We start from the raw sequence: 13,940 nt of genomic DNA on the forward strand, positions 1-13,940 counted from the left end.
TGCCGGAAAAGTCGGTGCTGCTGGAAATGCCAGAACTGCCGGAAATGCCGGAAAAGTCGGTACTACTGGAACTGCTGAAATTGCCGGGAACTGCCGGAATTGCCGGAGCATTTGTCTCTGAAGGAGAGAAGCATGCAAGGGACAACTAACTAACATTGGGACAGTTGTATGGTACTTAGCAACAAATACACCAAGCATGCAATGTTACAGCTAGCATGCAAGGGACAACTAGCATGCAACAACAAGCATGCTAAGGGCAACAAGCAAGCAAGGGACAACAAACGAGCAAGGTGCAACCAACACATAGGTCAGGATGGCAACATGGTGCAGCAATGGCACATAATGCAGTACAATGATAGATACAATCATGATTAATGAAGCATGATGAGATGCAACATGGTGATGATGGGTGCAGCATAGTGCAACATGGTGAGGTGCAACATGATGACGAAATGCAGCACAATGATAGGTGAAGGAGTCACCTTGGAGAATCAATTGAAGCAGCATGTCTTCAACTGATCTCATGTATCATCTTCTTAGAGATGATCTATGCTCTTATCTAGATAAGTCAAAGTGTTGACTTCTGTTGTAAACGTACTATCTCTCTCTCTCTCTGTTGAACTATTGAAGAACATATAAGAAGAATTGATCAAGGGTTTCCCCACATTGGGGTTTGTCCTTGGCTAGCGCCACATCTTGTGTCCTCTTGTCTTGGCCTGTCTTCTGCGATTTATGTTTATGTTCTATCTGCAATTTACTTTAATGTTGATGTGATTGCTAATCTGGAAAAGATATGGAGCTATCTGTGAAAATTGAAATAAATTGCTCTAAGCATAGAACATACCTAAAATTAACATGTTATCAGAGTTGAGGTGAAGACAATGCCCAAGCAAGAGAGAAAGAGCAATCACCGAAGACAGTTGGGAAAGGACAAAAGGATTTGTGGATTCCTTATCCCTCTTCAAATTCACCAAGGGTGAAGTCGAAGCAGAGAATATTATCAGAATGGCACAACAAAAGTTTCCGATGGCCTACCTAAAGATCACTTCAATGGGAAGTCTGGATCTAAGGGTGAAAGTAAAGGCAGATGCCTTGGTTGTAATAAGTTCGGCCATTATGCGAAGGAGCGTCTGAATGGCAGAGACACATCTCTTGATGAAGATAACAATCATTCCAGGGACATCTTCAATGATCAAAGGAATGACACGTAATGCAGGTCATCAAGGAAATGGCCAACTCTTCAAAGAAAGCAAGGAACCCCAGGTATGAAGAATCAAATGTTGTTTTGATAAGATAAAGAAGCGTTATCTTGTATTAGCCCTCTCCTTCAGTTTCTTTGGGAATTTGGCTTATTGATTGTAGTGCTTCAAGGCACTTCATCAGGTAGATGGGTGCACTCTCTAATTTGGTAGAGATGGAAACAATCATGGGATTATACTTGGAGCTGATGCCACCTATCCCGGAAAGGGTGTAGGGAATGTTAACCCTCAATTGAATGAGGGTAACTCGATTCATTTACACAATCTCTTTTATGTACCTGATCGCAAGAAGAACCTAGTGTCCATTTCGGCAATGGAAGTCAAAGGTTACAGGGTGACACTCATTTATGGAAAGGTATGTGTTTGAAAATAGAATTTTCAAATATGTTTTTGAGTTTAGGGTTGTATCAAGTTGTAGGAAGTCCACTGGGGACCATTTCCATTGACACATAGCACCGGAGGTCTATGAGTGAGATGGTGATAGGGATGCCTGAATTCAAAAAGAGTATGAAAGTACATGCTGAGATGTACCGAAGGAAAATCTTACAAGGGGACCATTCCCCTCATGTAGTAGGTCCACAGGTTTGGAACAACTCGAGGAGTTTGAGATTCATGATCGAGAATCTCATGTATATAGGTGGAAGAAAGCCCTCTATGGCTTGAAGCAAAACACCCCGGGCATAGTATGAGAGGATTGATCGCTGTTTGATGAAGCTGAGATTCACTAGGAGTGAAACCGATCCAAACCATTACCCGAAGGTTGTGGATGATAGACCTCTCATACCGGCACCTTATGAGGACAACCTATTTCTGACAGGTGCAGACCCTCTCATTTGCAGAAGTACGAGGGAGTTGGATTCTGGATGTGGAATGATAAACTGCAAGCCTGTGACTACCTTGAGGATCTTAACTTTCAAAAGTTATATGATAGTGATGTTAGACGAGATTTGGGAAATGCCTCTGAGTTTCATAAACTCATTCGCGTTGATGTTCTTGGTGAACCTCCATCCGGACATATGTTTTGCAATTAGCATGGTGAGCTCGTATTTGGTTGAGCCTCATTGGATTGGTGCCAAGAATCTTCTGAGATATCTTCGGGGCACAATCTCTCATGGATTGAGATACATTGCCGAAAATATGAAACTGCGTGATTATTCGAATGCTGATTGGGCAGGCAGTGTGGAGGATCACTAGAGCACTTCTCAGTGTTGGTTCTCTTTGGATTTTGCTTCGATATCATGGATGAGCAGTAAGCAGAAGTTGGTTGCTATAAGCACCTTTGAGACCGAATACATAGCTACGAGTATGATCTCGTGTGAAGCTGCATGGTTGCAGAAGCTCTTAAGTGAGTTGTTTGTACACATGATGAATACCACTGTGATTCTCTATGACAACCAGAGGGGGGATTCGATTATTGAGGAATCCCGTATTTGATGATTGCTCCAGCAGATAGACATCAGATACTGCCTTATCTGCGATATGATAAGTCGATGAGTGAGGAGGCTCCATCACATTGAGACTGATGTACAGGTCGCTGACATTTTTCAAAGCCCCGGGGAAAGGTCAAATCTTGTGATTTTCCCGAACGACTTGGAGTCGTTGAGAGACCTTCTTATAAGGGTCCTGCATGTTGCATGCATTGAGCTCTGGGAGCCCTGGGGGGCTTGGGGTACTTACTGGAGCAACATACAACCACAGGGCGACTCACCCTCCCTTGGTGGTGCGCTATGAACAGGATGATTAGTTCTCCTGTGGGCCAGGATGATTCGTTCTTCGTGGCTACTGTGGAACAAGATGATTCGTTCTCCTATGGGCCAGGATGATTCGTTCTCTTGTGGGCCAGAATGATTCGTTCTCCGTGGCAACTATGGAACATGATGATTTGTTCTCCTGTGGGCCAGGATGATTCGTTCTCCGTGGCCACTGTGGAATAGGATGATTCGTTCTCCTGTGGGCCAGGATGATTCGTTCTCCGTGGCGACTGTGGAACAGGATGATTCGTTCTCTTGTGGGCTAGGATGATTCGTTCTCCGTGGCAACTGTGGAACAGGATGATTTGTTCTCCTACGGGCCAGGATCTCCATGGCGACTGTGGAATAGGATGATTCGTTCTCCTGTGGGCCAGGATGATTCGTTCTCCGTGGCGACTGTGGAACAGGATGATTCATTCTCCTGTGGGCCAGGATGATTCGTTCTCTGTGGCATCCACTGACAGGATGATTCGTTCTCCTGTCGAGGCATCCTACCCATGCAGTCTGGGACTCATGGGAAGTACCTCTCATCTGATCAATGAGCAGGGAAATGAGGATAGGGACCATAGTAGTTCTATCGATGGACGCATCGTTGTATCTACCGTACTCCCTATGCTAGGATGACCTCCATTGATTCGGGATTAATGAAACTGACTTCGGGTTAGTAAGAGTGATGTGACACACTCTCTTCAGATGAAACTGACTTCGGGTCAGTAGAGAATGGTATGAGACATTCTTGATCAATTCTTCTTCTTCATGGTTCAACAAAACATAGCAGAGCAAAGTAGAGTAGTGCAGGGCACCGATGGCAGAGATAGTACCGTTGGACATATGAATCAGCGGATGGAGTTCTCCCTAGTTGAGAGGGAGTGTTAAAATTGGCAACTAGGGCCAAACTCCATGTGGGTCATCTTATTAATGGAAGCTGATATTTTTCTTGGATCCCTCTCATCGAGAGGTGTAGGATTAATCTAAAAATCATCCGATTCCGATAAGTATTCATGGAGATATGAATTTATTTGTGTTATGGGACAATTCGTCAAGGTCGGCCAACAACCAAATATACCCCACTGGTGCTCAACGTTTTAGTATAAATAGAGGTGGTCTTCAAGTCATTTCAACATACTTGGGATCTCTTCCTCTCCTCTACTTGTCTTTGGGTTTTAGTAGGAGGAGAGATCCTAAGGGATAACGCTGCCCTGATCCAGAAAGTCGGAACTGCTGGAAAAGCCGGAAACGTTGGAACTGTCGGAAAAGCTGGAAAAGTCGGAACTGTCGGAGAAGCCGAAAAAGCTGGAACTGTCGGAGAAGCTGGAAAAGCTGGAACTGTCGGAAAAGCCGGAAAAGCCGGAAATGTTGGAAAAGCCAGAACTGCCGAAAAAGACGGAACTGTCGGAAAAGCCGGAACTTTCGGAAAATCCGGAAAAGCCGGAAAAGCCGAAATTGCCGGAAAAGCCGGAACTGTCGAAAAGTCGGAACTGCCGGGACTACCGGAACTGCTGGGAACAACTGGAACTGTCGAAACTGCTGGGAACTGTCGGAATAGTCGGAGCATCTGTCTCCGAAGGAGAGAAGCATGCAAGGGACAACTAACTAACATTGGGACAATTTTATGGTACTTTGCAGCAAATACACCAAGCATGCAATGTTACATCTAGCATGCAAGGGACAACTAGCATGCAACAACAAGCATGCTAAGAACAACAAGCAAGCAAGGGACAACAAACAAGCAAGGTGCAACCAACACATAGGTCAGGATGGCAACATGGTGCAACAATGACACATAATGCAGTACATTGATAGGTACAGTCATGATTAATGAAGCATGATGAGATGCAGCATAGTGATGATGGGTGCAACATGGTGCAGCACGGTGAGGTGCAGCATGATGACGAAATGCAACACAACGAGAGGTGAAGGAGTCACCTTGGAGAATTAGTTGAAGCAACATGTCTTCAACTGATCTCATGTATCATCTTCGTAGAGATGATCTATGCTCTTATCTAGATAAGTCAAAGTGTTGATTTCTGTTGTAAACATACTATCTCTCTCTCTCTCTGCTGAACTATTGAAGAACATGTAAGAAGAATTGATCAAGGGTTTCCCCACATTGGGTTTTGTCCTTGGCTAGCGCCACATCTTGTGTCCTCTTGTCTTGGCTTGTCTTCTGTGATTTATGTTTATGTTCTATCTGCAGTTTACTTTAATGTTGATGTGATTGCTAATCTGGAAAAGATATGGAGCTATCTGTGAAAATTGAAATAAATTGCTCTAAGCGTAGAACATACCTAAAATCTAAGTCACCTGACACGGGGATTCAGGACACGTAGGATTCGGGATTCGTGGTGTCGTATTCGGGACACGCTGACCCCCCGGAACAGGACACATTATATATTATTTTATTAAAATATATATATATATATATATATATATATATATAATATTTAAAAATATATATATATATATTAAAAATTAGATATTATCATATTTCTTACACAAATTTTAATTAATGATACAAATTTATTGATTTCAAACATAGATCTTCATCTATAGCTATTAGCATGCATAGTACATACAAAATTCAAATAAATGTCAGTGGTACTGGTCACATAAATGATAAATCTATTAAAAATTTAAATCATGATTCATAATTGATAACTGAAAGACAACTTACAACTACAAGATAGTAAGATAAACACACTGACAACTGTAGTTTTCTCATTAAGTCATCAAATCAAAATGTGTTACATAGGTAGTGTTGGTGCAATGCCAATGGCAAATAGAAATAGAAAATATAAAACAACTACAGGTATACAAGCCTCAAGGCATCAATCAACATCACTGTCCCCATCATCATGGTCCCCACTGCTCTCCTCTACATCCTCCTCCTCCCCTGTATCCATAGTCGCCTTTGCATCTGCTGGTATGGAGGCTGACCCCTCTAAGTCATCAAATCTAACAGGCTCTAGCACTGGATCATTGAGATCCATGTTGGCCAATGCCAACTCAACAATGGTGTCCAGACCCATATCATCAGGAACAGTGTTACTTGGGAGCGGGAGCGAAAGCGGGGAGCGGGAGCGACATATTCAGAAGCTCTTGGTTTGGTGCTCTTGATTAAATACGAGTTCCATACCCTAATACATGACAAAATTCAATGGAAACATTGCAATCCCCCAATCCTAAAATCTTGAAAAACTGATAAGTCTGCTGGATTTTGAATGAAATCTAAAATTCTACTTTCTCCATATGAAATCCAATGAGGCCGGAACCACTCTCAACATCCTGAGTCATTTCATGGTAATGTTAAAAATTTAAGTAAAAGGATGAAAATGAAGATTAAGAAGAATGTCACTTTTACTTTAAGAATTTAACATTACCATGAATAGCATATCAATACTAGGGCCTAGACTTGATTATGAAGCTGCCAAAATGCTCTACTCCTTGCTGCAACAGCACAAATCACTTACCAAATGAAAATATTAATGAGCAAACACGCCCTTTTCATACCCGCGCTGAGCTTAGCGAGTCCTGGAAACCGGACACGTGTCCTAAAATTGCGACACGCCCCTGAAAATCGCGACACGCCCTCGGACACGACGTGTCCTGTGATTTGGACACGAATCCAGACCGAATCGTGTCGGATTCGCCGGATTCGGGATTCGTAGGGGGTTTAGGACGAATCCGGTTTCCTAGCCTAAAATTAACATTAGTGCCAAATGAATGGAAAATATCTTCGATGGTTTGCTTTGTCTAAAGGTGCTGCAAGGAACCTCCACATGCTCCTCAGCATCCCTCAAGGTCTGCTTGGCCCATCTTGACCTTCTCTTGGTAGAGCTCGAAGGATTATCTAACTCCTCCTCTAGATCTGCTGACTGCGTCCCTGCTCAACCTTAGAAGCCTCTTGCTCGTGATCCTCTACCACTGTTGGCTCCTTCTCATGAGATTTTCTTAAGGGTCCTGCCCTCATCAAATCTGACATCCTTACTCAATATCACCTTCCTCTATCCTGGAATGTAGACTCAGTAGGCCTTTGAGATATACTGTAACACACAAATACCCCCATTTTTTACTAGGGCTCCAACTTAGTCCTATTCGCTGTGGGAACATGGACATACACTTAAATACTGAAGATGTGCAAATAGCTCACATTTGGTTTCACTCTTGTAAACAACTCCTTGGGAGTCACGTTCTCCAATATCCTATGAGGACTCCTATTCTGCACATACATAGATGTATTGCAGGCCTTCGCCCACAAAAGCATAGGCAATTCCCGATCATAGATCATTGCCCTCCTTGCAAAAATCTCAGAATTTATTGGAGGTATACTTGCCCCCATTATCCGATCTCAACACCTCAATCTTCTTCCCTTTCTAGTTCTCCACAAGAGCCTTGAAGTCCTAAAAGCAATCAAAGACCTCATCCTTGGTAATCATGAAGTAGTTCTACGTTTTCCTAGAATAGTCATCTATGAACTCACAAATTATAAGGACCTTTTGATCGATGTCATAGACATAGGACTACAAATATCTAAGTGCACCAAATCTAACACACCCTTAGATCTGGTCTCGCTATGAGGATACGTAACTTGGGCCCGCTTGCCAAGTGCACACCCTTTACACACTCCATCTTGCTCCACTTGGATCTTTGGAAACCCAATAACCATCCTCAACACCATAGGATGAGATCTATAGTGTAAGTGCCCCATCCTCCTATGCTGAATCTTGCTTTGGTTGTGACGCTCATGAATGAGAGCCTTCACCGACTGTCCTCTCAAAAGATAGGGATCCCTCTTTGTTAGTTTTTGTAGCATCGGACAAGTGTTTTATTCTTGATTTGTGTTAGAGAGACTAAGAACACAAGATCTTCAAAACACAGAAAAGGTTTCACGAGATAAGCTTGTGAAACGCCTTAATTAATTTAATAGCCATCATTTAAATTTTTCCCAAGTCTAAGTGAGGAAAACTGGTAAATTAATAGTAATTAATTAAGGAAAGGTGAGAATGCTCTAGAAACTCACACGGATTGAGTTTGAGATGATCTTAGCCGTCGATGGATATCTAATCATGGCCGTTGGTTCACCAACGAGAGATTATAAGAGCAGATTGATGGGGCTGGAGATAAACACGTCAGACACATCAAAGGAGAGTGAGTTCCATGGCAGATTGAGCTATCCAGTTGTAGAGGTCGAGCAGGAAAGAAGAGTGCGAGTCAGAAGGAAAGCAGAAGTGAGAGGGAGCAACAATAATGATTTCCAATGCTGGAGAGTCAGCAACAAGAGGGCCACATTATTCCTTTGTGAGGTTGTGTAGGGCTTTCGCAGAAGCTTAAGAGGGCCAGTTTGATTCAGTTGAAAGGGTGATCGATTCAATAGCTAAAGATCGGGAAGAGATCCAAGAGGTCAAGTGAATCATTCCTAGAGGCTGAGTTGGGTAGAATGACAGGATCAGAGCAGCTCCACAGGTAGTGCGAGTAGAGCCTGCGCAGAGGTTGACGTAAGGGTTTCAAATAGCCCAATTTGAGCGAGTTTCGAAGATGAGATCAGTTGTTGGGTGAGGCAGTTTGTCTCACTAGTATTTTGGCCAAATTATTTTGCTGGAGGATTACCAGTTTGCCATCTAGATATTGTATTCATATTTTACTGCTACGCATAATAAAACAAACTGTCATTTGTTGCATCGGTTTTCCTAGTTGGGTTTTTTTGAGGACTTTTGTCCAAAAATTTTGGTGTCATTTTTATTATGTGTGCTCTATTTTCTTAGTTCCAATTTATTTTCCCCAGCGTAATTTTATTGTGAAGAAATTGCAGTGTGATTTATTTGTTGTTTGTCGTAGCAAATAAACTGCATAATTAATCAGTTAGAAGAATAAATTTCTAGTTGCTGCATTTCAAGGAAATTTTCACATGGAATCAGAGCGAGTTTGAAGACAGATCAGAGGCTCAGAAGCTTAGAAGTGAGAAGGTGAAATTTTGCAACTTTAGAGGGAGTTTTTGGGTAAAGTTTCTCTGATCTGTGCAAAGGCTAGCCAGTAGTGCGAATTGCAGAGGCATGGGTTCGATTTTTAGTTGCAGCCAACCTAAAATTTGATCAGCCTCAGAAGCAAAAATTTGCAGGTAGTTGATTTGTCGGGAAGCGGTTCCGGTGAGCAGATCAGTTAGTTCATTGAGTAGATCTGGGCACAGTGATTTAACAACAGATTTCGCAGTAGCATATTAGCATCGGATTGAAGAGAAAAGCACATGAAATTATACTCAAGATGTGTTCAGTAGATTTCTTAGATTTCTCCAGTATGGTTGCAGATAGATTTGACATTCGAGAGGCTACAAATTTGTCTTCCAGATTGAAGGACAATATTGCTCAGACAGCTTGCTATCTAGCTCAGCTTCATAAGGATTTTGGTATATAGATAGTGGAGCATTAACTCACATGACAGGAGTTAGAGAATACTTCTCCAGCTACAATGAGGAGGAGATGGACTTCTAGATAACAATGGGAAACAAGACTAAATGTACTCCAGTTGGGAGAGGTACCATTGACATTCAGAAGGAGTCAGGAGCAAGCACTAGTGTTACAAATGTATTGCATGTGTCGGGATTAGGTATGAACCTAATTTCAGTATCCCAGTTACAGGATAAGGGATATGATGTCTACTTTGTAGGGAAGAAGGTGTTCATCAAACACCAAAACTGGAAGAAGGTGAAACAAATTGGGGTACGAAGCAACATATTGTATAAGTTGCAGTTCGACTCTCCAATGGCACTAGTTAGCAGTAACAGTGGGAGAGATTTGAATGAATTATGACATAGGAGGATGGGACATTTACATCATGGAGCACTTAGGATGCTCAGGGAGAGAGTAACAGGTGTTCTAGAATTTGGCATGGAACACGATGATGTGTGCAGGGGGTGCGTACTTGGGAAGTATGCTAAGGAAGTGTTCCCAAGAAGTGACAATAGATCAGATGGTGTGTTACAGCTTATACACTCAGAAATTTGCAGTCCTATGTCCACTAGATCTCTCGAAGGGTATGGGTACTTTTAGGAAAGCTTGGATCTATTTCTTGAAGACCAAGGATGAGGTCTTCAGTCGCTTCAAGGAATTTAAGGCTGTAGTAGAGAATGCGACAGGGAAGAAGATCAAGGTGCTTCGCTCAGATAATGGAGGAGAATACATAGATAACGACTTCATGGGATTTTGTGTGAAGAAAGGCATTAGGAGGGAATGGACAACTCGATACAATCCATAGTAGAATGGGGTAGCGGAGCAGAAAAACAACTCTGTAGTTGGGGCTGCAAAGGCGATGTTATATGACCAAGATTTGCCCAAGTTTCTATGGGTAGAGGCATGTAACACAGTTGTGTATATACAGAATAGGGTTCCTCACAGGGCATTGGGAAAGTTAACACCTGAAGAAGTCTTCTCAGGGAAGAAGGCAGAAGTCAGTCACTTCAGGAACTTTGGCAACATAACTTATTGCCATGTGCCAGACGAGAAGCGCTAGTTGGATTAGACTGCAGAAAAAGGGTTTTTCTTTGGGTATAACGAAACTTAGAAGGCATTCATGATTTACATTCCTAACAACATGAAGATTCTCGTGAGACAAGATGTAAAGTTCATGGAGGACAAAGCCTTCAAGAAGTATCGCGAGATGCTAGTAGGTGACCAGAGTGAGCCAACAGAAGCTCCAGTGGTTCAGCAACAGGGGCAACAGCATTGGCAGTCACAAGGATCTAGTACAATTACTAGTACAAGCATAACCTCAGGTGAAAGAGACATTGTGAGTTCGTTGTAGACGAAGCAACAGGGGCAGGATGAGGAGCTGGTTGATCCTCCCACCACTAGTGGTCGAACCAATAAGGAAATTCGTCAGACATTGAGAGATGTAGAGGAGTTCGTAGGAGCTCATAGGATGAACAAGAGAGAACACATATAACCAAATAGGTACCAAACATTGGTGGCACAGGTTGTTGAATCTTCCACCTACCAGGAGGCCGCATAGCATCAGGTGTGGGTAGATGCCATGGTAGAAAAGTATAGCTCTATCATGACAAACGATGTTTGGGAGGTAGCACCGAGGTTTTTGGACAGGTCAGTTGTGGTTCTCGGTGGATCTATAAGATCAAGTACGCTGTAGATGGAAGTGTGGAGAAGTACAAGGCTAGGTTCGTGGAAAAGGGGTATGCGTAGAAGGAAGGAATAGATTGTGAGAAGACCTTTGCCCTAGTTGCCATATATACTTCTATCTAGTTGATTATATATCTAACAACTCAGACGGGATGGCAGATTCACCATATGGACGTCACGACAACCTTCTTAAACGGGGTGATAGAGGAGGAGGTATATATGGAATAGCCAGAGGGCTTCACGACACATGAGAGGAGCATGCATTGGTGTAGATTGAAGAGAGCTCTATACGGGCTCAAGCAGGCTCTTAGGGCATGGTATGGTCGGATTGACAACTACTTGCAACAGATGGGATTTTTCAAAAGTGATGTAGATCCCAACCTTTACTATTTGATGGTAGAGGATGAGGCACTCATCCTAGTGTTGTATGTGGATGATCGCTTCTTGACTGGGTCATCAAGGCTCATAGAGGACTGCAAGAGGAACCTGGTAGCAAAGTTTGACATGAAGGATTTGGGATTGATGCATTCTTTCCTAGGTCTAGAAGTATGGCAGAAGGATGGGGATATCTTCCTTGGTAAAGGGAGATATGCTATAAAGATTCTGAAGAGATTTAGGATGTAGGATTATAGACCTGTCTACGCCCATAATTACGAACTGGAGGAAAATAGATGCATCAGAGGACAAGGATGTTGACCCCACCTTGTATAGACAGCTTATTGGTTCCCTCATGTATCTAGTCAATGCTAGGCCAGATATCTGCTTCGTGGTCAACACTCAGTCAGTTTATGGTGGGACTGAAGCAAGTGCATATGATAGCAGCGAGGCACGTTCTAAGGTATTTGTGTGGCACAGTCCAGTATGGATTGAGGTATACTCGAGGTGATGGTATTAGGTTATGTGGATTTACAAATGCAGATTGGGCAGGTAGTTCAGTGGATCAGAAGAGCACATCAGGGAGTTGCTTGAGTGTTGGACGACTTTGGTGGTCTCTTGGTGCAGTAGGAAGCAGAAGTTCATGGCATTGAGCTTTGCTGAGGCAAAGTACATGGCAACTAGCATGGCCACATGTGAAGCTATATGGCTTTGAAAGCTGCTAGTGAGCTTGTTCAGTCAGAGGATGGAGGCGACTAGTTTCTACTGTGTAATCAAAGTTGCATCAGGCTCTCTGAAAATCCAGTGTTTCATGATAGGTCGAACACATAGACATCCGATATAAGTTCATCAGAGATTGTGTGTAGCGTGGAGCAATCCAACTTAACATGATCCCACAATAGAGCAAGTTGCAAATATACTCATAAAAGCTCTAGGGAGAGCTAAGTTCATTTATTTAAGAGAATAGATGGGTATAGTGGAGAACCCATTTCAGTAGCAGTTGGATCGTATTATCCATCAGGTGCAGTCAAATTCTTAGGGACAATTGTAGAGCTAGTAGCAGTCACTTACTAAGGGGTGCAGTGACAGGTGGACACAGACAGTTACTCAGTAGAATGAGCAGAGCTAGTTGTAGTTAGAGACTGAGTGGACAGTTTCAGATCCAGTTGCTAGGATTTGGTTCTCAGTTGCAGCGATAGCAGCAACATGAGATCAGTTGCAGCGCAGAGCAGAGTTGGCAACAGTATAGGGTGGCACAATGTAGATGCTAGCAACAACGAAGATGTAGGATGGTTCAACTACAGGGTTAACAAATGAATCAGAGTATGCGTATTAGCTTGGTGGACAATGATAGGTTGTTACAAATGTCAAACATCAACAACATGAGGGAAGATGCTATGGGAGAAGACAAAACACCTTCCTTGCTAAGAGGGAGTGCTAGTTTTTGTAGCATCAGACAAGTGTTCTAGTCTTGATTTGTGTTAGAGAGACTAAGAACATAGGATCTTGAAAACCCAGAAAAGGTTTTGCGAGATAAGCTCGTGAAACGCATTAGTTAAATTAATTAACCATCATTTAAATTATTGGTTAATTAATAGTGATTTAAAGAAAGGTGTGAATGCTCTAGAAGCTCAAACAGATTGAGTTTGAGATGATCTTAGCCGTTGATGGAGATATAATCATGGTTGTTGGTTCACCAACAACAGATTATAAGAGCATATCAATGGGGTTGGAGATAAACACATCAGACACATCAAAGGAGAGTGAGTTCCTTGGCAGATCCAACTATCCAGTTGCAGAGGTGGAGCAGGGAAGAAGAGTTCGAGCCAGAAGGAAAGCAAAAATGAGAGGGAGCAACAAGAGTGATTTCCAGTGTCAGAGAGTTAGTAGAAAGAGGGCTGCATTATTCCTCAGTGAGGTTGCGCAGGGCCTGCGCAAAAGCTTTAGAGGGCTAGTTAGATTCAACTGAAAGAGAGATCGATTTGATCGCTATAGACCGAGAAGAGATTGAGGAGGTCAAGTGAATCATTCCCAAAGGCATAGTTGGGCAGAATGACAGGAATGACAGGATCATAGCAACTTCGCAAGAAGTACGAGTAAAGTCTGCGTAAAGGCTGACACAGGGGTTTCGAGCAGCCCAATTTGAGCCAGTTTCAGAGCTGAGATCAGTTGTCGGGTGACACAAATTGTCTCACTAATATTTTGGCCAAATTATTTTGCTGGAGGATTTCCGGTTAAGCTTCTAGATATTGTACTCAGATTTTACTGCTACACATAATAAAATACACCCTCATCTGCTGCACCAGTTTTGCCAGTTGGGTTTTTCCAGGGACTTTTGTCTGAATATATTGGTGTCATTTTTATTGTGTGTGCTAGGTTTTCTCAGTTCCAGTTTATTTTCCGTAGTGTAATTTTATTGTGAAGAAATT

The 13,940-nt window shown here is 42.6% G+C and overlaps 1 protein-coding gene across 4 annotated transcripts in view; it reads left to right on the plus strand.

Annotated features, from left to right (window-relative positions):
- LOC149187912 (putative E3 ubiquitin-protein ligase RING1a) overlaps positions 1-13,940 on the plus strand; it is a 155,012-nt gene that overhangs the window by 81,827 nt on the left and 59,245 nt on the right. The window lies entirely within an intron of this gene.

Source organism: Pinus tabuliformis, chromosome 3_1 (assembly GCF_031772625.1).
Source record: "Pinus tabuliformis cultivar Carrire ecotype Pingquan chromosome 3_1, CPIR1, whole genome shotgun sequence".
NCBI lineage: Eukaryota > Viridiplantae > Streptophyta > Pinopsida > Pinales > Pinaceae > Pinus > Pinus tabuliformis.